We start from the raw sequence: 26,548 nt of genomic DNA on the forward strand, positions 1-26,548 counted from the left end.
AAGGGGCTGGGAAGGCTCTCCTGGGTCAGGAACAAGCCAATTGTACGAGAAGGGATGCTTTTCAACTTCACGGAGTTGGGAGCCAAAGGATATTTCAAGGGCCAGAGGCAAAAAAAAATGCTGAATAACTCCCCACTCCTCCCAAGGTATTTTATACTGTGGCCTCAGTACAGAGTTTGAGATGTGAATTCCCAGAATATCAGACACCCCCAAACTCAAAGTGAGTACAAAAATGCATTCCAAAGCCAAGTGTAAATTATTTTTAAATTATTCATGCCCCCTGCTCACCATTAGAACAGATAATTGAACTAACTGTAAATACATATAAACAGAAGTGACAGAAACAGAAACATTCGCAACAAACTACAAATGAACAGAAAAAATCCACTTAAGTGCTAAATAATTAGGGAGGAAAGAAGCCAAGGAAGGTGGGAAGCCATAGTTCTGGAGTGATGAGCGAGTTGGGACTAAACTGGAAACAGCCAGCAAGATGGGAGCTGGCTTGAAGATCTTGGCAGGATGGGATTTGGCCGAGAGGAAAGGGGAGTGGTGAGGAGTTAAGCTTGTGCAGTGAAAGACAAATCTGGGGTGGGTTCTGGTTTCTGACAAATCTGCAGTCCATGAGGCAAAGTGGCTGATGGAGCCCTACAAACATGAAAAAAAGAAAGTAGTATGCTATATACAGTGTTGCCCGGAAAATGAGACCTACCCGGAAAATAAGTCCTAGCATGATTTTTCAAGATGACATCCCCTGAACATAAGCCCTAATGCATCTTTTGGAGCAAAAATGACATCTTTTGGAGCAAGACCTGGTCTTATTTTTGGGGAAAACACAATATGAGATGTTTGAGGTCCTCCAGGAACTGTGAGACACACATGGAAATAACATTCCGTCTGTGCATTCCGCCCCAGCACGCCCTGCTTCTCTGCAGTGAGCTAGGGGTAAAAATGTTCTTAGAAACAACACTCTCCTCTATCAAGTGGCGATTGGGAAGCAAGAATACGCTAACTGATAAATAGTTTGAGATTCTCCTATTTTAAAAAATTTAAGAGAGCTCAAAGCAGCTAGTTAGAACACAACAGGTTTGAAGGGTAAAGCATGCGAGGTTGTCCCCCCAGACGACTCCCGTTCCCCACCACGGTGTGTTCCAATTCAAACACAGGAAGGTAATCGCCAAAAAGAAGCTGTTTTAACCCCTCATGAAGTGGGCAGGCAACCTGAGAATTAAAGCCCCAATTTAGCTGGTGATATTGCTTGTTCCTAAAGGAGAAATCAAAGACAAAAAGTTCAGTTCTTAGCGGATTTTGAAATGGGAGCAGAGATTTAAGCAGATGTCTTCATCCGTGCAGACACCTGACAGGGCTGGCAGTTCCCAGACCAGCCAGGTGAACGGCTCTGTGAGGACAGAGCCTGAAGGAGACATGGGGAGGATAAGAAGGCTCAGAGCAACCCCGATAATCACAGGAACAGGAAATAAGCGAGTAAAAAAGGCGGGATCTAGTTAACAGCCAGAAAGATTGCCTCCAACGTGGGTAAGAAGAGAGCTTGTGCCCTACTTTAGATGACTACCAACCTCTCCACACTAGGGCTTTAACCCCCGTGTGACCAAAATGGGCAAGAGTGCTAGGAGGCGAACCTTTCTCCCCACCATGTGACCAGCGAGGACGGAAGTACTGTGAGTCACCATTTGTGCAAACCTCCCAATGCCACACAAACTCCAGATAGACATCATCGGCCCTGACACTCGTTCTAGACCTGAGTTATGGATCAAAACAGAAAAATTCATCTTAAAATTAGTAATTTTTCCACCTAGACATTTTTAGGATAATCGTGTTTAAAATTCTGTGATCTTACGGGTTCATCTCTGGATCACTGTATCTGAGAGATGAATAGCATCATTTATGGGGTGTATGATTCAACGTAAGAAAACATTTTTCAGTGTCAAGTGCTTAATCCTATGCACAGTACCAAGCCCTGGTTCTAGGCAGATGCAGCCAGGATGAGGAATTCACCCAGCACAGGTAGGCAAGTACACAGTTGAAATGTAACGCGTGACAAACAGGCATTTCCTAACCATCATTACTGGTAGTAGTAGTATTCCTATCCCTGCTGTCAAAAATCCAGAAATAATTAAGTGAAACCATCAGATCAATAAAATAGTAACCAGTAAGTGTTCTATTGTACACATAAACACAGTCTGTGAACTAAGAGCTCTCAAACCAACAGTAGAATGAAGCTCAGAGATATGTGTTACAGGACAGCTTACATAATGAAAATTTGGAGGCTGTTTATTCTTTACAATTATTGGTTATAGCATTGGAGTTTTTCCTAATGACAGAGGGTTGGTTAAAAGTGGTTAATTTATATGCCAATTTTGGAATACTGTTTATAAGTTTCGTTTATGATTTTCAAAGGTATTTACAAAAAGCAGACCAAGTTAATGACAATTTTGTTCTAGGATAAGTTAAGTTAGGTTTTGCTTATATGGCTTAACTGGCTTTGTCTGCTCAGGGAATTTTCAAGTCTGGTCTCTACTTTGTATTTTAACACAACTTAGTGGCCAAAGTAGTAGCTGCTCAATAATTTTTTGTTGAATGAATGAACCAATCCATAATTTACATGGATATTACAACTCCCCAAGATGGCAGCAGGAAACAGGACAAAGAGAGAACCCCTGAATCAGATGCCATTGGGAAAAAAGTAGGCTTGCCACGGAGGTTGGTAGAAAATGGCAGTGAAGGATGGATACACTCCCCTCACATTGGCTGAAGTATGTCCAGAGGTCAACAGCAATGCAGAGTAATGATTTATAAAGGAATAAGACATTTTCCTTAAAGGACTTCCTCCCTTTGCTTTAATACTGTATCCAGCTTGATACTTGCACCTAAGGGGCAAAAACCAGTAACGTGCTGGAGGCTGAGTGGTGGGAAAAGGGAGTTAGAGGGAGGAGCCAAGGCCCAGAAAGCCCTGGAAAGTGCCTGCTCTGGGATCCCCACAGGTTGCCAGGAGCTATGAGTGCAGGTGCCAGGCTGGGCCTCAGTGAGAGGAAAATCCCCACATATGAGCTGACCCTTGAGGAAAGAGGGCCAGTTGCCCCTGCAGAGGCCTCACCTCTTTGATGTGACACCCACAGCCAAGGACCAATGTGAGGGCCAGGCCTGGGCTCTGAGGGAAATTGATGACACAGCGCCAACCCTGAGGTAGCCCCTCTAGAACAATCTCTTTGTGGGGACAGAGCCCCAAAGAGCAGTTTCCAGGCTCTCGGCCTCACATAGAAAGGTGCTGGCTCAGGTAGTAAATGGCCATCAACTGTGATTGGATGGCCATCAGCTGTGGCTAGTTGGCCGTCAGCTGTAACCAGTGAGCCACTGGCCACTAATATCACTGCTGTGGCTATGCTAGCAGTAAATGAGGGCTAGCAAGAAGATGGTGGCTGAGCTAGCAAAAGCGGATTGCAGAGAGGCAGATACCACCAGCGAGAATATAGTGATATGACTCCCCTACTTATGGCTCCGTGGGTGTTCCTTTTTGGCCTCATGTCCTGTGTTCTTGTGCAGGGGGCGGGAGCAGAGATCCCGCATGACACCCCACATGACACTCTTCTTCCTCCTCCGCCACCCAAGACACCCGAAGAAAAGTACTGGGGAGGAAACACACTTACTGGTATGCTTAATGAATGAACTTAATCCGGTGTTATTTTCTAATTCTACCTGTTTGCTAAGGGTGTTGCCTCTGAATGTGACCTGGTTACGGTGATTCAAGGCATCAGAATTGCCAGGAGGGCATTCCAAAATTACAGCTGTGTCCCCCTGCCCACACCCAGCCTGCCTCCCCAGGGATTTGTCCCCCAATCCACACACCAAGTCATCACAGGCATGAAAGGTGCTTTGAATTGAGCAACAAGAGCTACACTCTGACTAGATGTTTCAGAAGAATTCCAGGAGCCCTCACCTCAGCCTTCCTGGTTTTGCCAAAGTGATCTTAGTGGCCTCCCTCAATGGAACCCAGGGTTTTCATAACAACTCTGCTCTCTCTAACTCCGGAACACGGGCAGCTCTGAACTCTGTCTCTTCTGATTCAGCTGTTTGGTGGCCAAGGAGTAACTTCAGACAGAAACAGGTGTTCCTGCTCCCCGTCACGCTCCACCCAAGTGCCCTTCCTTCGGCTCCACCTGCCTGGGACCATGCCCTCCCTTGCCCAGGACCCAGCCTCCCAGGCTTAAAGTCACCTGCCTGGGCCCAGCACATTCCTACAAAACTGCGATGGCAGACAGGGCGAGTTCTTCCAGACTCTTTCAAATGGCACATCCGGAATGGGGAGACTCGGGGTGGCTGGATGGCTCAATGGTTAGAGTGCCAGCTCTTAACAACAAGGTTGCCAGTTCAATTTGCACATGGGATGGTGGGCTGTGCCCCCTGCAACTAAAGATTGAAAATGGCGACGGGACTTGGAGCTGAGCTGCACCCTCCACAACTAGACTGAAGTCCAACGACTTGGAGCTGATGGGCCCTGGAGAAACACACTGTTCGCCAATAAAATTAAAAAAAAAAAGAATGGGGAGACTAATTCTTAGAATGTAGCCACGGATTCACTCTAATAAGGCTGAATTTTTAATATGGTTTTCATAACAATTCGATTATTTCTTTTCTTTGTGTTATCAAATTAAAAATACATTATCAAGAATATTGCAGTCTAATTACTATGTTTCTTTGTACACCTGAAACTAATAAAAAAAAAAATGGGCAAAAAAAAAAAAAAGAAAAGAATATTGCTGCCTTTGTAATCCACAAAGGGGGATTGTTTGGTTTGGTTTTTAATCATAGCAATGAAATTCACTTCATGCAATTGTAGTATATTGCCTTTTTTCAACCTGTTTACTTCCATAGCAAAAAAAGAGTTCCTCAAAACGTTAAATATAGAATTTATTTATAATAAATTCAAAGAATTGAAAACAGGGACTCAACCAGATACTTACACACCCATGCTTATAGCAGCATTACTCACAACAGCCAAAAGGGGGAAATAACCCAAGAATCCATCAACAAATGAATGGATAAACAAAATGTGGAATATACACATATAATGGATGAAATTCTGACACATAATACAACATGGATGGACCTTGACAACATTATGTTGAGTGAAATAAGCCAGACATACCAGGACACGTATTGTGTGATTCCACTTATATGAAGTGAATAGGCAAATTCATAGAGGCAAAAAGTGGATTGGAGGTTAACGGGCTGCAAGTGCTTGCTTAATGGGTACAGAGTTTCTTTTTGGGTGATGAAACAGCTTGGGATTAGATAGTGGCGATGGTTACACAATATTGTGATTATAATTAATTAATACCCCTGAATTGTACACTGAAAATGGTTAAAATAGTAAATTTTATATTATGTGTATTTTAGCACAAATAAATTGAAAAACAGTTTTTTATTAATATGACGATTTCTGGCTACTAAGTAGAATTGGCTTGTATTTAAAGTCACTGTAAGTGACGTTTATTTTCAATATACCACTCCAACTTTAAATATCCTGAGAACTTAGCTGACATGATCAGTGTAATCATAGTTTGCCAGGAAGTGTCCTTCTCAGGCAGCTGGGTCCGGAATGAGTGGCAGATAGATCCGGAGCGCCTGGCCTTGTACCCAGCTCTCTGCTTCCTGCCCGTGTGACCGTAGCAAGTCACTTATCCTCGTAATGCCTCAGTTTCCACATTATACAATAATAACCAGGATTGTTCTATGGTCATGGATTGTCGTGAAGCTAACATGTATTCTAAGTATAATGTACTTAATACACATAGCAAGAGCATAGTGATGCTATTATTCTTATTAATATTACCATGGCAGAATCCAGATTTTTTTAAATGTATTATTGCGATTTAAAGGGGAAGAATGATTAAGAAGCACTAACAATTCAAAAGAGAAGAACCTAGAGAATGGCTCAAAGGCTTATGATGCAACCCAGTCCTGGCAGCTAAAGAAGGACATGAAGCATTCCTGAACATTCCCGAGTGGCAAGGCTGAGCCTGCTGGTAGCTCCTTGGGGAAGCAGGACAAGCCCAGGCTGAGTCATTTTCAGGGGTCCCTCAGCTTGATCCCATGGGAGTCTCAGGTCCCCAGCAGCTTCGAATCACAACTGAAGGCAAATGGACCTGGTGTCTCTTTTGTTGTTATAATTCTGTTTGCTCTTACCATTGGTAGCAACTCGAGTCCTTGAGGGTTTGGGGCTCCTCTCCAGCCAGCCCAGGGCAGAGAGACGGCACACCCAGAGATGGAGAGCAGAAAACACAAAGCGCCCGCAGCCCGAAAATGAATAAAGCTTCCAGAAGTGACCAGAAATAATGGACAACTCCACAAATAGTCGAAGGTGAAGAGGAAAACTGGTGATATTTTATGTCAAGACTATATGCTAGGATACCCTGGAAATTTGTTTTCCCAATTCACATATATTTTTTTCTGATTCAAAGCTACATTAATGATCATTTAAAGGTACAGAGTTTTAACTCGGTAAGACGAAGAAGTTCTGGAGATGGATGGTGGTGATGATTGCACAGAATGTACTTAATACCACAGAACTGTACACTTTAAAATGGTTAAAATGGTAAATTTTATGTTGTGGATATTTTTCCACATTGAAAATAATGTTTATGTGCATTAATTGTCAGACACCTACAAACCTTTTGACTCATTTAATACAAATTTTATCTCCTCATTCTTATTCATTTTGTGTCTGGGGTTTAGGTCAGCTCTGGTTCTGATTACTAGATTCTACTCTAACTAGTTACATGACCTTGAACAAGTCATCTCCCCTTTCTGGTCTTCAGTTGCCTCACTCGTAAAATGAGAGATTTGAAAAGAATTGTCTGTTATAGTCTCTTACGGCTCTGAGAGCCCGAGAATTAATATCAGGTACTATTTATAGAGAGGGAGCCGTGAACCAGGCTCTCTGCTACACATTTTATCAGCATGACCTCATTCAATCCTCACAAGGATCCCGTGAGGGCTGCAATGATTATCCTCATCTGACAGAGAGGAAACTGAGGCTTAGAAAATTTAGTGACTTGTCCACAAACAGGGAGCAAGTGGGATTTGGTTTCGGTCTGTGGGACTCCAAGCCCCGGCTCTCAGCAGCTGCTCAATCTTGCAGCAGGAACAACGTCAGAGCCAAACCACCAAGGAAGGCACTTTCTCCCTGGAAAAACTATTAGCCTGGAAAATAAGACCTATGTCCAGCCAGAAGCTCTTCCTACTGTGCTTTCTTATTCCACTCAGTGACAATGCTGCAGCCTCATCAGAGATGGAGGGGCTGGGGCAGAAGCAGGAGAGGCAAGTTAGTCAGCCTGGGGGCTCTCGCAAAGTTGCATCTTCACAGGTTTCATTATTTTGCCCTAAACTCATTGGCATCCCCCCAAATTAGATATGTCCTCATTTTGGTGTAATTCAGATATGTTTGAGAAAACAGGCATTATTTTTAGATTATGTGTATTCTTATTCCCCACCCTTAATACAATCAAGAGTTGATCTCCTGAGTGTCTGGGCTCAGGATTATATACATCAGCTAACATCCGCCATGCGATGAAGAGTCACTAACCTTCAGATTTTCTCTGTTTTGACCAGGACCTTTTCCGTCACCCCTTACCACAGCCATAATTCGGGCTCTTAGCAAGAAGCACAGTGCAGATATCCATGTGTGCCCAGTAGACCTGGGCCAGGGAAGCAGGAAGACAAGTAAGAAAGGCAGCAAGAGTACAATTCAGCACTGGCTGCCCGCAGACCACGGCAAAGCCACAGAGCACTTACATTTGTGGACTAAAAGCATTGGAAATTAACCTAGGAATAGAGAGCTGACAAAAATCATTGGAACGTCCACACAATGACATGATGTAGACATGAAGAATGAGATAGATTCCTAACAAAGTAAATCATCACCCAAGGCGGCAGACACGGCTCTGGAACTTGAAGCCCAGCTGAGCAATCATCTTTGCAGATATGGACATGGGACTAAGATCCTTAAACAAGAAACAACCAAGGCCACAACAAAGAGCCTGCAAACAGAATCACATAGGACACAATAGCGGAGCTGCTCAAGTGCAAATACAGGGATCTAAAGCCTCGTGTGCCTTTCTCCTCAAGATCACGGTGACGAACCCTCCTTACCAGGACTCAGCCAAGAGGAACTGATGGTTTTGATCAGACCTTCCCTGATTAGCATTTGTGTTCTGTTCTTTTTATTTATGCTTAAGATACTAAGCACACGTGCACACACACATCCACACCCCTCACTTCTTAAGTCAGGATTAAAATATCCTATTTTTCCCCTATAAAATCCATAATTTTTTTTTCAGAAGCTATATCTTTTTTAATGTAATATATGCTCATAGACTCTAAACAGTATTTTAAAATATACAATCTCTCCAAAAGAAAATATTCAACTAAAGATAGATAACTTTTAATGTATGTAAAATGTTACAAAGATTTTAAAATTAATCGTCAGATTTTTTTTCACAACACAATGTACAGAAATTTGCAGACTTCCTGTACAGAGCAGTATAATCTTTACTCTTGAGCATTCAATAGGCATTCAATAACACGTCGGTAATCTTCCACAGGCTCCTGAAAGCTTTCTTCCAGCTGTTCATGTTGCATGCTTATTTCTATTTGGTTCATCTGGTTTGTCAGTTCTTCTGGTCTGAGACATTTTCTCATTTTAGCAAGATCTCTCTGCTTTTTCTTATACAGGCTAATTAATCTTTTTTTAATATCCAGTCTATAGCTTCTGTATTATTCAGCATCTCTCATGTCAGTTACCAGTAGTCGAAGAATTTCGTAAACCCGTCTAGCATGTTCCTTATTTATTTTGAACTTCTGTTGTGCCTCTATTGCCATATCTTCATTGAATCCTTGCATTAACTTTTCCCAAGAAAAACAAGGCAAATCTTGACAAAGCTTCACAAGCACAAAGTCTCGTAATTTCACATAGCTTTTGGATGGATCTTCCGCTGTAATATCAAGAACAGAAGGAGATGCAATGCAGTATCTATGAACTGTTTCAAGAAGTTGAGCACCATGGCCTTGACCTTGAAATGGAGTCAGTATCAGCATCTGACTTACACGTGGCCGGGTTTTGTCTGGGTACACATAGTAATTATAGACTGTCATGTAGCCTACGGTCGCAAAGAGCGTAGGTCCATCCTTATTATACTTCTCAAATACTAGAAAGTAGTGCCATCTTTCATCATCCTTGTCAATAAAGCTAGAAGTTTCAATAAAACATATCAAAAAGGTCTAAAGCCTTTCATGATATTCTCGAAAGCCTCTACATGTCATGTCAGCCTTGTATATTTGAAAGGTAAAGTTTTCTCCTCCTGTTGGACTTACAACAGAGTATGTATGGAGTAAGGTTCCAAATGGCTTGAAATCAACTTCTTTTTCCAGCAAAGAAATAAAATCATTCGTGTTTGTACAAAAGCCAGGTGGAATGATTTGTCTAATTTTGCCCTCGATATCATCTGCCTCTACACAAAGTTCTCATCAACTTTCGATGCATATTCGACACAGAACATTGTTGACAGGTTACCAGCAATATAGTATAACAGGATCTTCAGACCCTTGTTACCAAAAGCAGTTTCATCATCCCCAAAGAGTTGATGGGTATATTCAGAAAAGAAAGTTCTAATGTCATTCTCAAGATCTTCAGGAAAAGGAACTAATTTTAGTTCAATTGCTGCGTTGGCGTTACATTTATACTCTGCCAGTTTCTTCTCCACTGCACTCTTACATTCAACCAAAAATTTCTCCGTAACACCAAATCCTCTGCTGACCAGGAGCTGCACTGAGAGTTCCGCACTTCCAGGCTGAAGCAAGTCCTTCTGGAACCCAGGCTAGAGTCCGAAAGTTCCAGGAGGGCACTGTCACCACCGTCTCGGCGTTCTTTCCCAAACCTGCCCACCCCCTCCCCCTGGTAAACTTTTCTCAGGAACTTATCCGCCATTTCTGAGCTAAAATCCATGATTTAAAAGGCCGTTCATGATACCTTTATAGAGAGATTTCTGCACTGGATACTCACTCACTACTGAGAACCAAGATCTGTTACCTGGTGTGAGTAAAACCAGGTAAGTAAAAAAAAAAAAGCAGGTAAGTAGTATCGTATTAATTAACTATGGCCACATAGCACATTACCCCAAACCTTAGGGACCTAAAGCGACAATTATCCTTTACTATCTCTTATGGTTTCAGTGGGCCAGAAATGTGGGCCACAGAGGGACCACAGTTTTATCTCTTCTCCACAAGGACTGGGGCCTCAGCTGGAAGGTTTGTTTGCAGGGTAGGAGCTGGAATCATCTGAGGCCTTGTTCTTGTGTGACAGTTGATGCTGGCTCTTAGCTGGGATCTAATTGGGACTACTGGTTGGAACCCCCACACATGGCATCTGCACATGAACTGGGCTTCCTCACAGTATGTTGGCTGCGATCCAAGGATGAGCATCCCAAGGGAGACAGAGCCAGAAAGAAGCTATGTCCTTGTTGCGACCTAGCCTGGGAGTCACACAGCTTTGCTTCCATCATACTCCGTTGATCAAGGTGGTCATAGCCTCCACCCAGATTCGAGGAGAGAGACCCACATCTCAATGGATGAATATCAGTCACATAGTAAGAAGAGCACATAGAGTGGGATACATCGGCAGGTATGGCCATCTTTGGAAAAATACAACCTGCCCTTACAAAATTCTGCTTTAAGGCTGATTTCTGTAGGGATGTGCTCCGTGGTACAAAGACTTCATGAACAAGGGAGTCTTGGGTGTATCCTAAATATTTGGTGTCTGATGACATGGTGGAAGGTAGGCTTAGAAATGTATGTTAGGGCCAGATTTCAAAGAGTTGTAAATGACATATTAATATTGTGGTCTTTATTCCAAGGACACTGAGGAGCCACAGAAGTATTTTCAGCAAAAATTGCCATCATAACTCTGGAGAGGATGAATCAGGGAGAGGCAAGAGGCCAGGAGATGAACTGGGAGCTAATTAAAGTGGCCCAGGTGAGATATGTCAGGAGTCTGGGCAATGACATTTATCTACGTCTCTGAGCCACCAGCCTAAACCATCTGTGCATTTTTGCTCCTGTCTAATTATAAATTCAGTGAGGATTACAAATAGTTCCATCATCTAATATTAATAGATTATAGGTCTTAATGATATACATTTGACATATAGTCTGTAATCATGCACATATGGCATAAAGCAGTTTGCCTTGAAACTACGTTTACTTAACCCATGGCTATTTTATAAAGCATGGATTTTGCTTATAAACCCCACAAACTTCCTCCTGCAGCTTCTTCTTGGACTTGTTGTTAGTGTATTTACTTGAACATATGACTTTGATTCCTTTGTCCTCTTTTTCTGGCTTTGCTTGACCCTTAGCATCAGACAACATCACTGAGCAAGTGACGTCCCTGGTTCTCTAGAAAACTTGACTGGTGGTTGAACTGTGATTTGGGAGGTCTTGGTATTCATGAGGTGCAGGAGGGGCCAGAGATGTGTCACAGACATCTCTAAACATCTGATGAAAATTCACAGCTAGTATGGGAACTCCCAGGTGAACTTGTTGTCTCATGAGATGGGAGTCTTGGGTGGGTCCTAAGTATTTGGTGTCTGATGATGTGGTGGAAGGTAGGCTTAGGGCCAGATTTCATGTTAGGGCCAGATTTCAAAGAGTTGGCTTTCTGGTACTTGCTTAAGTCAACGAGGTCTTATGGATCAGCTGTAAGTTGTCACCTGAGTTGGGTCAGAGTGGTCACAGGTATTCCTGGCTCCTGAAATGAGGGCTTAGTCTGACTGGAGGCAGTCAAGGATCTCTTTGAACTTCAGTTTCTCAAGATGAGAATGGTAATTTCACCCCCTGGAAACAATGTCCTGATGTGCTGGCCATCTGCTTGGGAATCTGTATTTGCTTGTGCCCGCGATCAAGGCCACTACAGCTACAACTTATAGTTTGGGTTACTCTTAGATTACTTTATTTAATCTCTAATGTAATATAAACACACTTCAGCACAATTTATAGGCTTGTAATTCTTTCTATCATAAATGGCTTTTTTTTTTTTTCTTGAAACAAACTCTTGAGTCGAGACTTTGTCAGGTTGATACATGAGTTTGGGGACTGTTTATACCAAAACCACATACACATTCCAGAAACATGCCTTGTTACTGATCTGAAATAAAGATCATGAGCCTTCAGCTTATAAGGAGACACCCAAAATCATTAGAAGGGCAAACTCTGATCTATTGCTAAAAAGAAGCACAAATGATTCCTCAAAACATGCTTTGTTGCTTTAAGAAGAGGTGGGTGTTAGGGAGACAGCAACCTTAGATCAATGTGGCAGAGAACTTTCTCATGATATAAACTGTTCTGCAATGAATAGCACTGGGGAATCTCTAAATAGTGACTTTCCTCTCAGGGGAAGTGATAAACAGAACTGATTGACCATCTTCAAAAAATGGTAGGAAAGGATTCAATCAACTAACGGGAAAGAAAATGGACTTGGAGGTACATTTCCATTTAAATATCGTACCTTAGATTTCTCCAATAAGCCTTTGAAGATGAAGACAGGTGTCTGTGTGACTGACTCAGTCCCAAAGAGCAGATCTTTGTAAACAGTGATGTGTCATTCCTACCATGGGTAATGTGTGGGGGTGAGGGTGGGGGTGCTTGTGCTGTGGTACGCTGGGTGTTGCAAGCCAAGTGTGTAGTCCAAAGAACACATTTCTAAGCTTTCAACACAGAGACAAACTGTAATCAGTAAGTCAGCATTCGGTGGCTTCTCCTTTCTAGGGCTGAGAAAACAAACTTAGAAGTGGCAAAATTTACCTAGTCAACCTGTTATTGACAGCAGGCTATGGAAGGAAGATTCCAATAAAGCAGTGAAGAAAGAAGGGGACTTCTTGATCCTTCAGAAGCCACTTACCTGCACAGCATGCTGACAATGAGACTAAGGTAGATGTCCATGAAAAGCAAATCAGTCCCTAAAGTGTCATGTTTCATATTTTCATTCACAAATAAGCTTCAATGTGATTACCTGATTTCCTCAGACCCTCATGTGGATCAGCAGAGGGAGAGTGATAAAGTTCAGAAGCTCTGCCTTCTAATAAAAAGGCAACACACGCACACACACACGCACACATACACACACACACACACACACACACACACACACACACACACACACACAGGAATTCCTTCTCTGTGTGCTACCAGAAAGTAAACATACTGTCTTCTATGTACTGCCAACTCATATCCTGAAATGTGGTAGACAGATTTTGCTTTTCCTGCCCAGTATCTAATCTCCTGTTTGTAGAAACAACACCTTTTCCTTTGGAGAACCACATCTCTCCATTCTTGGGTGATTCTGGTGGCGCAAACCCCATCCCTAGCTCCAGATATGAGCTAGTGATCCATACCTGCCAGTCACCAGGATGGAAATGTGACTTACGTTAGGCTGGTGAGAGCCGAGGACTTGGGAGGAAGGAGGCTTTGGAGAAACAAAGTGCTAGCTTTTCCACTGAGGTTGCTGAGTTGGTGGGAAGTAAGCCTGGAGCTGTCCGGGCACCACCTAGAGACTGACATCTTGAGAATGAAGCCAACAACAAAGAAAAGACAGTGACAAAAATGGAAAAAGGGACCACATCCTGATGACATTTGTTTAAGCTCCTGGATTCAATCATGATGAAAGCTCAACCGTTCCTTAAACTTTTTCACTTCAAAAGCCAATAAAAACAGGCTTTTATTATATTATGCCTGTTTGAGTTAAATTTCTATCATTTGCTATCTCAAGAGAATCAATAACTCAGAGAGAAAAGTCAAGCTATAATGAGGCACTAGCGAGAGCTCAGTCCCATCCCTCAGACTGACACATGCCAGGGTGTCGGCAGAACCACCTTCAACAGGCCCCACGAGAAGATTCGACTTGGTGATATTAGGTTGATGCAAAAGTAATAGCGGTTTAAAAGATTAAAAATACATGCAAAAACCGCGATTACTTTTGCCCCAACCTAATAACTTTGAGACTTTCTGATTTATGTCTTAAACCTTGATTTGTCTGGGCTTCAGAGATCAAATTATAGTTTTAAAAATCCTATTTGTTTTCTCATGAATCATTGGGAGTTTGGTCTTTGTAGTGATTTTGAAAAAACAAGTGGTCCAGCAGGTGCTTTCCAGTGCGCCCTTCAGGATTAGCATTTCATAGGGAGCATGGAGATCGTTATCTTTTTAAAATAGTGTTCATTTTAACTTGCGTTTTTTGCACTGGCTGAAGTAAAGCAGGTTTCATGGTCTCAAGTGAATTTAAGATTGGGCCTGGGCTACCCATTTCTTCATCCTGTGCGGGCTTGCATACAGGGAGACTTCATGCTTCTCCATTTACTGTGTTTCCCTGAGATAAGACCGAGCCGGACAATCAGCTCTAACGTGTCTTTTGGAGCAAAAATTAATATAAGACCCGGTCTTATTTTACCATAAATAATACCAAGTCTATAATATAATATAATATAATATAATATAATATAATACCCGGTCTTATATTACTTTTTGCTCCAAAAGATGCATTAGAGCTGATGGTCCGGCTAAGTCTTATTTTCGGGAAAACATGGTATGATGAAGTGTGGAAAATTCAAGAAAATTATGCCATGCTAAGGTCTAAGGGAACTGGTTGATCATATTGAACATATAGAAGTTTATTTTCTCTGATGGATTATGAAGTTTCCACATCACTTTACTAAGTATACATATTTAATTTGCATTTAATTAGCTACAGCAGCTGGGTGGAAGCTGGAGTGCATAATATTAACTCATTAATTCAGGTATCAGAGTGGAAGGTTATGCACAGCCATCCCCTAGATGAATGCTTGTAAATTGCTCTAATCTACAAATTGGAGCACATTCTCTGTAGTTTGAATGCTTGGGCGTGTTTCCTTTACGACATATTTTCTGCAACATTCAGAAATAGTGCTGATACAGTCCCACATTTTGGAAGCATGCTTTTTAAGCAGGGGAGTGAAGTGATCAGTTTTACATTTAGGAAAGATCATTTTGAGGTTGCCCAAAGGAGGAGCAGAGTAGAGCAGATGGGGCAAGTAGGCAAGTTTTATTACCATCCAGTCAAGAAACAACAGGAGGGCTCACCAGTGGCTCAGGCAGTTGGAGCTCCATGCTCCTAACTCCGAAGGCTGCTGGTTCGATTCCCACATGGGCTAGTGGGCTCTCAACCACAAGTTTGCCAGTTCAACTCCTCAAGTCCCGCATGGGATAGTGGGCAGCATCCCCTGCAACTAAGATTGAAAGGACAACTTGACTTGGAAAAAAGTCCTGGAAGTACACACTGTTCCTCAATAAAGTCCTGTTCCCCTACCCCAATAAAATCTTTTTTAAAAAAAAGAAAGAAAGAAATAACAGGAAGTTGACCCAGAATTGTGGAAGAGGGTATCTGAGAGACATTTTTTTAGTAAAGCCCTGGTAGGGAGTTGAATAGTAGGCCACCTAAAAAGTAGGTTGCGCCTACTCTACTGCAACCTGTGAATGTGATCTTGGAAAAAAGGTCTTTGCCGATGTAATTAAGTTAAGGATCTTGACATGAGATCATCCTGGACTAACCAGGTGTATTTGTCTATTTGCTGTCCATTCGTGACAGGGCCAATTATATTAACTATATTTTCTTATTTTCTGTATTCTTGATGCTCTGGCCTGTGGGGGCCTACAGACCCAGGGAGAGACTCCTAGGGCAAGCTAATTCCCAATGAGAATAACAACTTGCCCAGCAGCACACCTTTCATATGCAAACCAACCAATCCTGAGTGTATGGTCCCAACCACCCCCTGATCTAACTCTCTCACACCAAGCCACTATTTCTCCTGCCCTAAATCATCCCAGAGACAGCTACTAGGCAAACCTCAAACCCTGCCAAAATTCTTCAAACTAGCCAGTTCTAAAACATTTACCCTGCCCTGCCTTGCCTTTTCCACAGAAACACCAATAAAGGCTGGGGCTTAGGATTTTCTCTCCTGCTTTGGCCTTCTGACCAAACCTGGTACTCCCCATGCGACACTGAGTGGCACAGTATACCCCTTTCTCTTGGGATATGTAAGTAATCAATTCTTCTTTCAATGGCATTGACCAGTCTGTGTCGTCACTCAGTCTCCATAAATAAAAATTCCACCCGTACAAATGAGACAGTTGGCCCTAAATCCAATGATGGCTGTCCTTCTGTGACAGAAGGGGAGAAGACACAAAGAAACATGGAGGACAAAGCCATGTGAAGACGAGGCAGAGACTGGAGCTATGGAGGGTCTGCCACAGACCAGGAATGTCTGGAGCTTCCAGAAGCAGGAAAAGGCAAGAAATGGGTTCTCCCCTAAAACCTTTGGAGGGAGCATAGCCCTATCGGTACCTCGATTTCAGACTGCTGGCCTCCAGAACTATGAGAGGATAAATTTCTGTTGTTTTTAAGCCACCAAATTTGTAGTAATTTGTTGCAGAAGCCACACATAACTAATACAGCACACAACCAAGAGGCACTTCCAGAAATTCAATTTTGTTTTTTCCTGTTTTAAAGGAGGGGCATTACCACCAGTTTTAGAGAATAAAAATCACCACCTTAAAGCAGATGTATCTTATTCTACAAATAATTACTCACTGCAGAGAAAAATTTCTCCCACTGACCTAGCAAAAGAATGTAATAAAACATTTTTTTTGGAGGGGAGGAGAATGGAAGTAACTTTAAAAATGCCTCTTCTCTTTAGGAGTAGGAAGGGGTGGGAATGCAGTTATTGGGAAAAGTAGGGAGATGGTGGGCAATGCACAGTTCCAGCTGAGATTGGAAATTAAATAATAATAATAATATTCACTAAAATTTTTTGAGCTACAACGATTTGCCAAATATTTTGTTGATCACTTTTCACATTATCTCACTCAATCCTTCCAATAATCTTATTATTATCCCCATGTAGATGAGGACCTTGAAGTGATACCATAGACCCTGTTGAATAAATTTTCCAGCGGGGTTTATCCGTTGGTATGAGAGTAAAAACAGGTGGATGGTAGGCTGATCCACAGCTGTGCATCTGTTGGTTGAGAGGCAAGGGAAGGACAAGGTAGCAACAACCTTCAGGGTTGATTCATTTACTCAGCATGATGGTAGTCATGACAAATTAGTTCAAGGAATGACTCAGAAGATCTAGAGGGGTGCTGTCCTCAGAGCCTTCATCTGTAATGGCAAGGTTCTATAATTATCACTGTTCAGGACAGTAGCCATTGCCACATATGCCTATTGTACACTTGAGATGTGGTTAGTACACCTAAGCAACTGAATTTTAAATTTTAGTTCAGTAACCACATGTGGCTAGTGGCTACAATGTTGGGCAGCAGAAATCCATGGCATACTAGAAACAAAAGCTAGAAGGGAGCTGAGATGGGTGGAGGGAGGGGACTAGAGGAGTTTGTCAGCTGGAAGAACAGGTTTGACAGCACAACATGAGGGAGTGAGAGAGCTGAAAGGACCTGGGAGGGCGGTGTCAGAGAGTGGGATATTGGTCTTCAACATTTCAGAGGGAGTGGTAGCTTCCTGTCATTGTCGAAGTCCCAATCGCATCCAGGGAGCCAGTTACAGAAAAGCGGGGGAGGCCTGTATGTTGGTTTCCCCCCCACTCTCTTCCTCCTCCACTTTCTTCCACGTTCCCCCACCGCCCGTAAACCATACTTTGTATGGGTCTTTGGATAAAGCAAATGTAGAAGGCCCTGATCTGGGACAAAACTCATCTTTTCTATTTGCCTTCCTCCCAGCCTTGCTCTTTTCTCTTCCAGTCTCTTGAATTTCCACATTAATCAAGGGCCCTAAGAGCTTGAAGACCACTTTCAAATCCCAGAGGAAGACATCATAACACTGATAGCTATTAGAACACAATTCAATCCCCTCTGGGAAAAAGCAGAAATATTTAAAATCTGTATTAATATAACACCAGAGAAAAAAGTTTAGATTGACAGATCACTGCTTAGCATCTCCTTAGATCATTATTTTTTCATTGATTTTTCTGTCGTTAACATAACACAGACCATGAAGGAGTTATTGAAAAATTGATAAAAGGGAATTAAAACACAGTTGGAAGATACGAAGTTCAATATAAATCGCAATTTATCATTCTTAGCTGAGGTTGCTCTTCCATTTCGGTGTTTGTTCTCCATGCCCCTCATCATTTCTTATTATCTTTCATTGAACGCAGAAGACTGTTCAATTCTGTGTTCTCTCTATTAAGTTTTAAGTCTTGGGTACCATGACTATCCAGCTGAAGGATCTTATTTTGCAGAAGACTCAGAACCTTTGGGAGTTCATCTATTTCAATAGAACCCTTTGTAGGATGAGGGAAGGAATAGATAGATGATAGAGACAGATAGATAAATAGATGATAGATAGATAGATAGATAGATAGATAGATAGATAGATAGATAGATAGATAGATAGACAGATAGATGCCATAATGTCTGGCCCCAGGATATATGTGTGTGTATATATATGTATACACATACCAGGGTTCAGCAAACTTTCTATATATAAAGGGTTTGCAAGCTAGCAAGCTATAAACTGTTTCTGTCACATATTCTTTGCTTTTTATTATAATCCTTACTAATATAACCATTCTTAACTCTCAGGCTATACAAAAAAAAAGGCCACAGGCCATAGTTTGCCAACCTTTGATATAGACTATCCAGATGAAAAAGTTTATTTGTATTTGGAGTTTCATAGAAAAATGTTACCAATGATGATAGTCTGTCATAAGTAGGAAATAGAGAAATAGAAATATTTAAAATCTGTTAAATACTAATTGGGAATGATCTGATCTGAGCATCTCAAGGCCAATTGTTTTAAATATGCTTTAAACATTATGTTTAGTATTTAGATAGTCCAATGTTAGCTTTTAGCTTGGGGGGAAAGTCTTCATTTGTCTTTTCTCATATCAAATTGGAATTTTATTTTCTTGTTTTCAATTGTATCTTTCTGTCATTTTCAAAGAGAAATATTTTCTTTTCTTCCTTGCTGAAATTTCTTCCACGATAGACTGGGTTGAGTAAATAAAGAAGAAGGACTGTGTTTCATTAAAACCTGTTTGTTGAAAGCAGAAAAAGACTCAGAGCCCAATAGTAGCAATGAGATTTGGGTTCTATCCAGCCAATTACTAGCCCTATGAACTTGAGCAAGAAACTTGATTTCTTTGCAGCTCAGCTTCTCTCTCAAGGGTGTGACAATCAGATTAAATCATCTGCAAAAGGGCTTCATGAATGTGAAAAAGCGTATATGCATATAAGTTATTATATTTTTCATTTACCATTCTTCATGCCTAAATATGCCAGTACTAAAAATGATTTTCAAAAGGCCACTCAAATCTACAGTAAATATTCTTCTCTCCTCATCCATGTATCCATTCTTTAAGAGACATTTATTGAGAATCAGGTACCGCAGAGGCAGTGGTAAAGAAACAGGGTTGGCCCTGCCTTAGGGGGTTTATAGCCTCTGGAATTGTGACAGTCATTTCCGAGGAGAAGGGGAGGCAGTGTTGGAGCCGAACCCCTGATTTAGTTAAAGCAAGAAAAAAGGCACTTAGGCCCTTTGTGAAACACATGGAACTTTTACCCCTCAGCTGCCAATTTGACTTAGGAAGTTTTTTATAAAGTTCACTTAATACTATATTTACATGCAAAAGTGGTTTTTTATGTACACATGTCTTATTTGAACTTCAGTACACATCTGTGAATTCCTAGTATTATCCTCATTCGAAAACTGAAAATATGAAGCTCCAGAAATTATGTTAATTTGCTCAAAGTCAAATGGAAGATTTTTTCTCTTTCCCTTGGGAGGAAAGCTTTTGGAAAGAGTGGTTTACACCTGTGGTCCTTGATTCTTCATCTTCCATGTCCTCTATTTTCTCCTCGACCCACTGTAATCTGGTTTCTGCCTCCATCACTCCACAGAAACTGCTCTCACTAAAGTCAACACTTTCATGTTCCTTGGTATCTCTGGTTTCTCTCCTCCCACCTCTCTGACTGCCCTTTCTCAGGTCTCTGCATGGCTTCACATCCTTCATCTTCCCTGTACATGAAGGAGTTTCCCACAGTTCTGTGTTTACATTTGTTCTCACACTACACACTCTAGTTTGAGGATCTCTCCTTCCATGCAATGGTTGCCACCAAATTCATTTCTTCCTGGAGCCTCACATGTGAATTTTGTTGTTGTTATAATTAGCTAAGATGAAACCATAATGGAGTAGGGCAGTGTCCTTAAAAGAAGGGCAAAAGAGACATACTTGTAGAGACAGACACACAGGGAGAACACCACGTAACAATGGAGGCAGAGATTGGAGCTTTGCAACATCAAGCCAAGGAACACCAAGGATTGCTGTCACAGTCGAGAAATTAGAAGCAGCAAGGAAGGATCTCCCCCTAGAGCCTTCAGAGAGATCATGGACCTCCACACTGTTATTTTGGACTTTTAGCTTCCAGATATTAAAGTGGAAGTAGGACCAGGGTCCCTCTGAAGGTTCTAGAGGAGGATCCTTCTTTACCTCTTACTAGCTCTGATGGTTGCTGGCAATCCTTGGCATTCCTTGGCTTGTGGAGGCATCATTCCAACCCTATCTTTGCCTTCATTGTCACATAGTATTCTCCCTGTGTATCTGTGTGCAAATTTCCCTCTTCTTATAAGGACACCAGTAATATTGGATTAGAGACCACCCTAATCAAGTATGACCAGGTACTACAGTGGCACTGGTAAGGAAACAGAGTTGACCCTGCCCTTAGAGGGTTTACAACCTCTGGAATTATTACAATCGCACTCCAAAGAGAAAGGGAGGCAGTGTTGGAGCTGAACCCCTGGTCGCTGATGCTGTGCTTTGCTTTAGGGATTTTGAATTTTCTACAATTAAATAAGGTTAAAATACATTCATCTGATAGGCATTGAGCACTTAGCAAGTTACTAATAATACACTTAGTATGCAAAATACAAAAGATACAAAAGAATCGGCAGTCAAAACTCACTGTATTGAGTTGAATAGGGTCCCCCCCAAATTCTTGTCCACCTGGAACATATATATGTGACCTTATTTGGAAATAGGGTCTTTGCAGAGGTAATCAACTTAAGATGAGGTCAAGCATGGTTGCTATTTAATCGTCACCTATCCCTGCCCAAGAAGGGTAGGAACAAGAGGGCTGGAAGAGCCTCCGCCAGGCTCAGAGCTGTATCCCTAGTGCCTAGTGCAGGGCCTGGCAGAGATGGCATTCAAATTATCGAGGGGGATACGAATTACCTGATGCATACTCCTTAACAACTGGCTCCTCCACTCATGGCGAGGAGGCTCAGGGAGGAACCAAAAGGGTTTTAGAAGTCAGTAATACACTCTGAAGATGCTCAGGGTTTCTCGCCTTTCTTTGATCACAGCCCTCCCTTAGCCTTTGGTGAATGTGCCTCGCCACCTGGAAAGCTCCTCCCCAGTAAGAGACATTCAGATTGAATTAAACCAAATCAATAGTAAATGGAGACATTTGGACAAATTCAACCCAAACAGCAGTATCCTCTATTTTGCTCATCCACTCTGGAGCTTCTACTGTCAAAATTATTCTTGTTCTCTGCATGAAAGTAATGTGTACAAAGCACCACTAATCAACTAGTAACTATTGATTGACAGTGATCAGCAGGTAACATTAGAGCCCCTCCTCCAAAAAAATTTAAAACCTGGGTTCCTTTAATCTTTGAAAGTCTCAAATGAGGAAGGTCTTCTGTGTTTTCTGTGTGACTCTCCTCATGATGCACAGCCTCTCCTGCTGTGTTTGTATTTATTTTGCACAAGTTGAGTGCCAAGATGGCTCTGGTTAGGACAAAACTTGAGAATGGCTGTTGTCCAGACCTAAAGCTGGTTGCAGCTGGCCCTAACCTTCCAGATGTTTCTCTACCACAGCCTAACAGGCTCCTGATGAGCCTGCCATTGCCTGATGTGACCCTCCCATGCGGGTCCCAGTTAGAGAGGCAGCCCTTGGACCAGTCCACCTATTGATAATGATATTTATTGAGCACTTACTATGCACCGGGCACAGTTATTCGTCCTCACTGTACTGATGCAGAGACTGAAGCACAGAGGGTAAGTACTTTGTCCAGAATGTGGCAAGGCCCCAGCATGTGACAGTCAGGCAGCAGAGGCATCAGGTTGAGCTGCTGTGTCACATAGCTCTTGTCCAAGTCTTGTGTGTTGTTGGGGCCCTTTTGCTTTGCCAACATGTAGAAAGTGTTTCACACTTGATAGGTTTCTGAAATCACTCCGTTTAATCTGGAAATCAAAGCTGGAGAAAAATCCACTATGGCAGATGCTGCAGGAAACACACGTGCCGTTGAGAGGAATAACTGACTGGAAGGGGAGCAGGGTGAGGACTGGGACGTCCTTTATCTGTGTGTCCAGGACTCAACAGGATATCTGGTAGCGCGAGCACCGTAAGCATTTGTTGAAGGAACTTTGGGGAGTAATTAATGGTATTTTGTAATTAGTCATACATTGTTCTCTGAGACAAACTTTTGGTAAGTGATTGTCTTAGCCACCTACTAGACCAGTTAGGGCCTAAATACGCAATCGCCTTCCTCTTCTTCTTCTCATCAGAAGTAGGAGATACAGATGGGCATTTTGTAGACACGACAAGGTAGTGAAAACACAATGGCAGAAAAAAATAAAATAAAATAAAAAATCCCACTGGCAGCACAGTCTGTGAGAGCTCTTCAGTTGTTCACCCTCATGATCACGTGGCTGACTGGGGCTGTGGCTGGAGCGTATCAGCTGACGCCCAGCATCACCAGGATATCAGAACGCATGTCACTAGCCCAGAAAAGATTGAAATTTAAAATTCAAAATGCGGTTTCTACTCAATATGTGTCAGTTTCGCACTACGGTAAGTAAGGACCATCTGCACAGCAGAGAACAAAACCTAGTCCTTGCCCTAAAGAATCTTCCAGCCTCCTGGTAAACAGAGGATTATGGGAAAATATGTCCACAGTGGGGTGTAGAGCACTGCACCAGGGGGCACACACTGGGCTGACCTGATCCAATTTTGGGGGACGGGGGGATCAGGGAAGGCTTCACAAGGGAGTAACATCTAAGTTGAGGCCTGATGCAGGGGAGTGAGCTGTGTGGAGATGACAGAGAGAACAATACAATCAAGGACCTGGAGTAAAGAGAGAGCAAAGCACGATAAGGAATTTCAAGTTGAACAAGGAGCCTGGGGTCTCTGGTAGTGGGGGTGCTGGGGGTCCCTGGAGGAGAGTCTTCAGAGGAGTCTGGAGCGGTAAGGAGGTGCCAGATCACAGAGGGCTTACATGCAGAAGGGGCGCACATCCTGCTTGGCTGGCTCGCACCTGTTTCTCTGCACAGTTGTAAATAGTGTCCCTGTCACTCACGAAAGCACCCCGATTTACACAAGCAATCGCACAGGTATCCTAGTTATACACTATACATTGAGGATTTGGGCTTTCTCCACCTAGTTGCATTGGAAATGAAGAGAAGAGAACAAACTTGAGAAATATTAAGATGATAAAGTCATAGGATTTAGGTTAAATCTGGGGTCGGGTCCGGTTGAGTCCATATATAACTAACAACCTGCTGTCAGTGGTTCTACAGCACAAATCACTGGTTTTGGTTTGTTTGGTTTGGTTTTGGATGCAGATTCACCCTAACCTAGACCCCCTCAAGCTGGGAGACTGCAGGGTTAACAAGCTGCCCAGGTGATTTTCCTGCAGCTGAAGTACAGGAGTCGATGACTGAGAGCAGGAGTCTGAGTGGGGTGGAGGGAGTGGGCAGTTTCGCAGCTTTGCTCTGGGGCTGGGGCTGCAGGAGGACAGGCCCCGTGGGCCCCATGGGGGCTGCTCTGGGTCTCCAGGGGCCAAGTGGACATCAGCCCTGGGGGGTGGGAGAGAACACAAAGTAAGAGCCATAAAAAGACCAAATGGCACCTTCCCAAAGGCACCCCCGCCGCCCCTCACGCTAAATGTCTTGCAGTGAGACAAAGGAAGGGGAGAGTAGAGGAAAGAACAACAGGAAGGAGGAAGGCCACAGCAGCCAGGACATGGCCGGGGGCCGGGGGTCGGGGTGGAGGGGCAGAGGGTGTTTGGTGGTGGGGCAGGAAGTGACAATCCTGGAGTGTCCTACCAATGCAGGATGTCCCCTTGCATTCTTTTAGGTCAAAGGCCTCCTGCATCCTGTACAGGCTCGGAACGGACACGCAGCCCCCACCTGCCCTCTAACCCCCAAGAGCCTGACACTGAGCTGCAAACAAGGCTCAAGCCTGGGGGTTCCTAAAGGCTCATTCTGAGAGGAGAAGAAAAGAATGAAGGAAATAAAAAAAAAGGAAGAGGAAAAAAGAAAAGTCTAATGTAGTATTGTCGTCAATTTGGGCAGGCAAGGGATACACTGGGCTCCGCTTTCAGGAGAGGGCTGGAGTTCTCCCTGCCGGCCAGCACTAGGGAGATGTTTGCTGGCAGGTTTCTTTCATGGATGCTAATTCTTGGACACAGATCATGCCAATATTTTCATACGTTTTGGCTCTCCTTCCCTTATAATATTATCGCCTCCAATAATTGTCGATTGCTGCTGTTCTCAGGACCCTCTCTAAAATTTCCACATTCCTTCTAAAATCAGAGCCCAAATACTAGCTGCGATGATCCAATCTGCTCCAGGCTCCTCGTTCTTACTTGTCAGATTTTCAATAATGTTTTAGGACACCACTGCTTGTGCTTATTAATAGTTTATGGCTCACTGAGGATCAGCCAGCCTTTCTCAGCAACATGCTATAAACTGAAAATATTCTTCTCCGCTTTGAATCTGGGTAGTTTTGCTCTTCTCTTTTGCTCTTCTTTCGACTGGCTTTTGTCAAACAATATTCCAGCATTTCCCCCACTATTTCTCAGAACAGCGGTACTGTCATATGTTCCTGGCTCAGTGATCCAATAAGGTGGGAGGGAAAGTGCAACCCTGTCTGACCATGAAGATTTGCAATGGCATTAGCAGGTAAAAAGGCTCTGACAAGTCCTGCACTTGTCTAATTTAGCGTTCCCCTGCTTACTAGCTTACCCCTGGCAATCCAACCCCCAGCATCATTCTGATTGCCCTAAAGTGAGTGCTTTCCTGGTACTGGGTCAACCCCTTCCCAGTTCTGTTTCCCTAAATCCTCCACATGGCAAAATAACATTCCCTACTGCGTGGCTGATGACATTTCAGGTTTTATTCTTCCCCCAAATGCATTGTCTTCATTGCTTTTTATAATTATTGTAGTAATACTTTTCACTATTATTGTAAATTACATATTAATTACAGATAATATAGAGAAGGAAAAGAAGCTAAAACACCACCTCTGTCAAGGAAAACCACTGTTGACATTCCCGTCTAGATTTTTCTATGTAGTTATACATAATACATGGACTTATGGGTTTTTTTTGGGGGGAGGGGTGGATATACAGTTTTCACTATTATGCACTTACATTTAAATTTCACCATTAAATACTGAGCCTAAGTATATGTTGACGTTATATCCAGATTTTTGAAATGCAAAGATAAATGAACAGACGGCTTTAAGGATATGATATATTAGACACTGTAGAATCTATTAGACAATTAGAATGTTTAGACAGTGGTAAAATTCCATCTAGACACACTTACACATTTGGTGGTACAAGTGAACGCTATAAGAACAGGAAGACATATTTAAAACTTTGGGTTGCATGTGGTCCCATCAAGACTAAACTGAGAGATCCTTGGTTGCTGACAGAATCTCCCCTTGACTTCAGACTTTAGACAAATGAAGGAGAGACTCGTTGTCAATAAACAAAACCACCAAATTGTACAAAATCCCAGTTAGTCAGGAGAAACAGTAGCAACAGGATAGACTAAGAAATTGGCTCGTGGCCATTTGGATTGCAGGGACTGGCCTGTCTGAAGGGAGTGGGGCTGACTGGAGCCTGGAAATGCAGCTGGATGTTGCAGGTTAAGGCCAGGAACTCTAGATTAGCACAGCAGGCTGGAAACCCAGCTCTAGAGGCAGAAGGGTTAGTGCATTCCTCCAAAATCCTTGTTTTCCAAACAAGTTCCCAGGATGCTTTCCTCCAACAGGGTACTTACGTGTTTTTTAAATGAGATCATACCATAATGTATTTTTATACAAGTAAATTGGTAACATCTTTCCATATCAATTGTTACATTTCTGTAATGTTATTTTAATGGCTACATAGGATTCTTTAGTGTGGCTGCATCATCATTTATTTAATTGATCCCCTATGGTGAGACATTCAGATCGTTTCCAACTTCCCTATATTCCAAACAGTCCTGTGATGAATTTATTTAGAGGCAAATGCTTGCATGTTTTCTTAGTTATTGGCTTAGGACAGCCTCCCAGAAGTAGAATTATGTTTCTCGTAACAAGGTGCTGAGATCATTGGTGTACACGGGGAGGGCCCGGGTTCAAGGCCTGGTAATGGGCAGGA

At 42.6% G+C, this 26,548-nt stretch overlaps 1 pseudogene; it reads right to left on the reverse strand.

The window, feature by feature from the left end:
• Positions 1-8,457: 8,457 nt before the first annotated feature.
• LOC109449311 (histone acetyltransferase type B catalytic subunit) lies at positions 8,458-11,439 on the reverse strand (annotated as a pseudogene).
• Between the last annotated feature and the right edge of the window lie 15,109 nt (positions 11,440-26,548).

Source organism: Rhinolophus sinicus, linkage group LG05, assembly GCF_036562045.2.
Source record: "Rhinolophus sinicus isolate RSC01 linkage group LG05, ASM3656204v1, whole genome shotgun sequence".
Classification (NCBI taxonomy): Eukaryota; Metazoa; Chordata; class Mammalia; order Chiroptera; family Rhinolophidae; genus Rhinolophus; species Rhinolophus sinicus.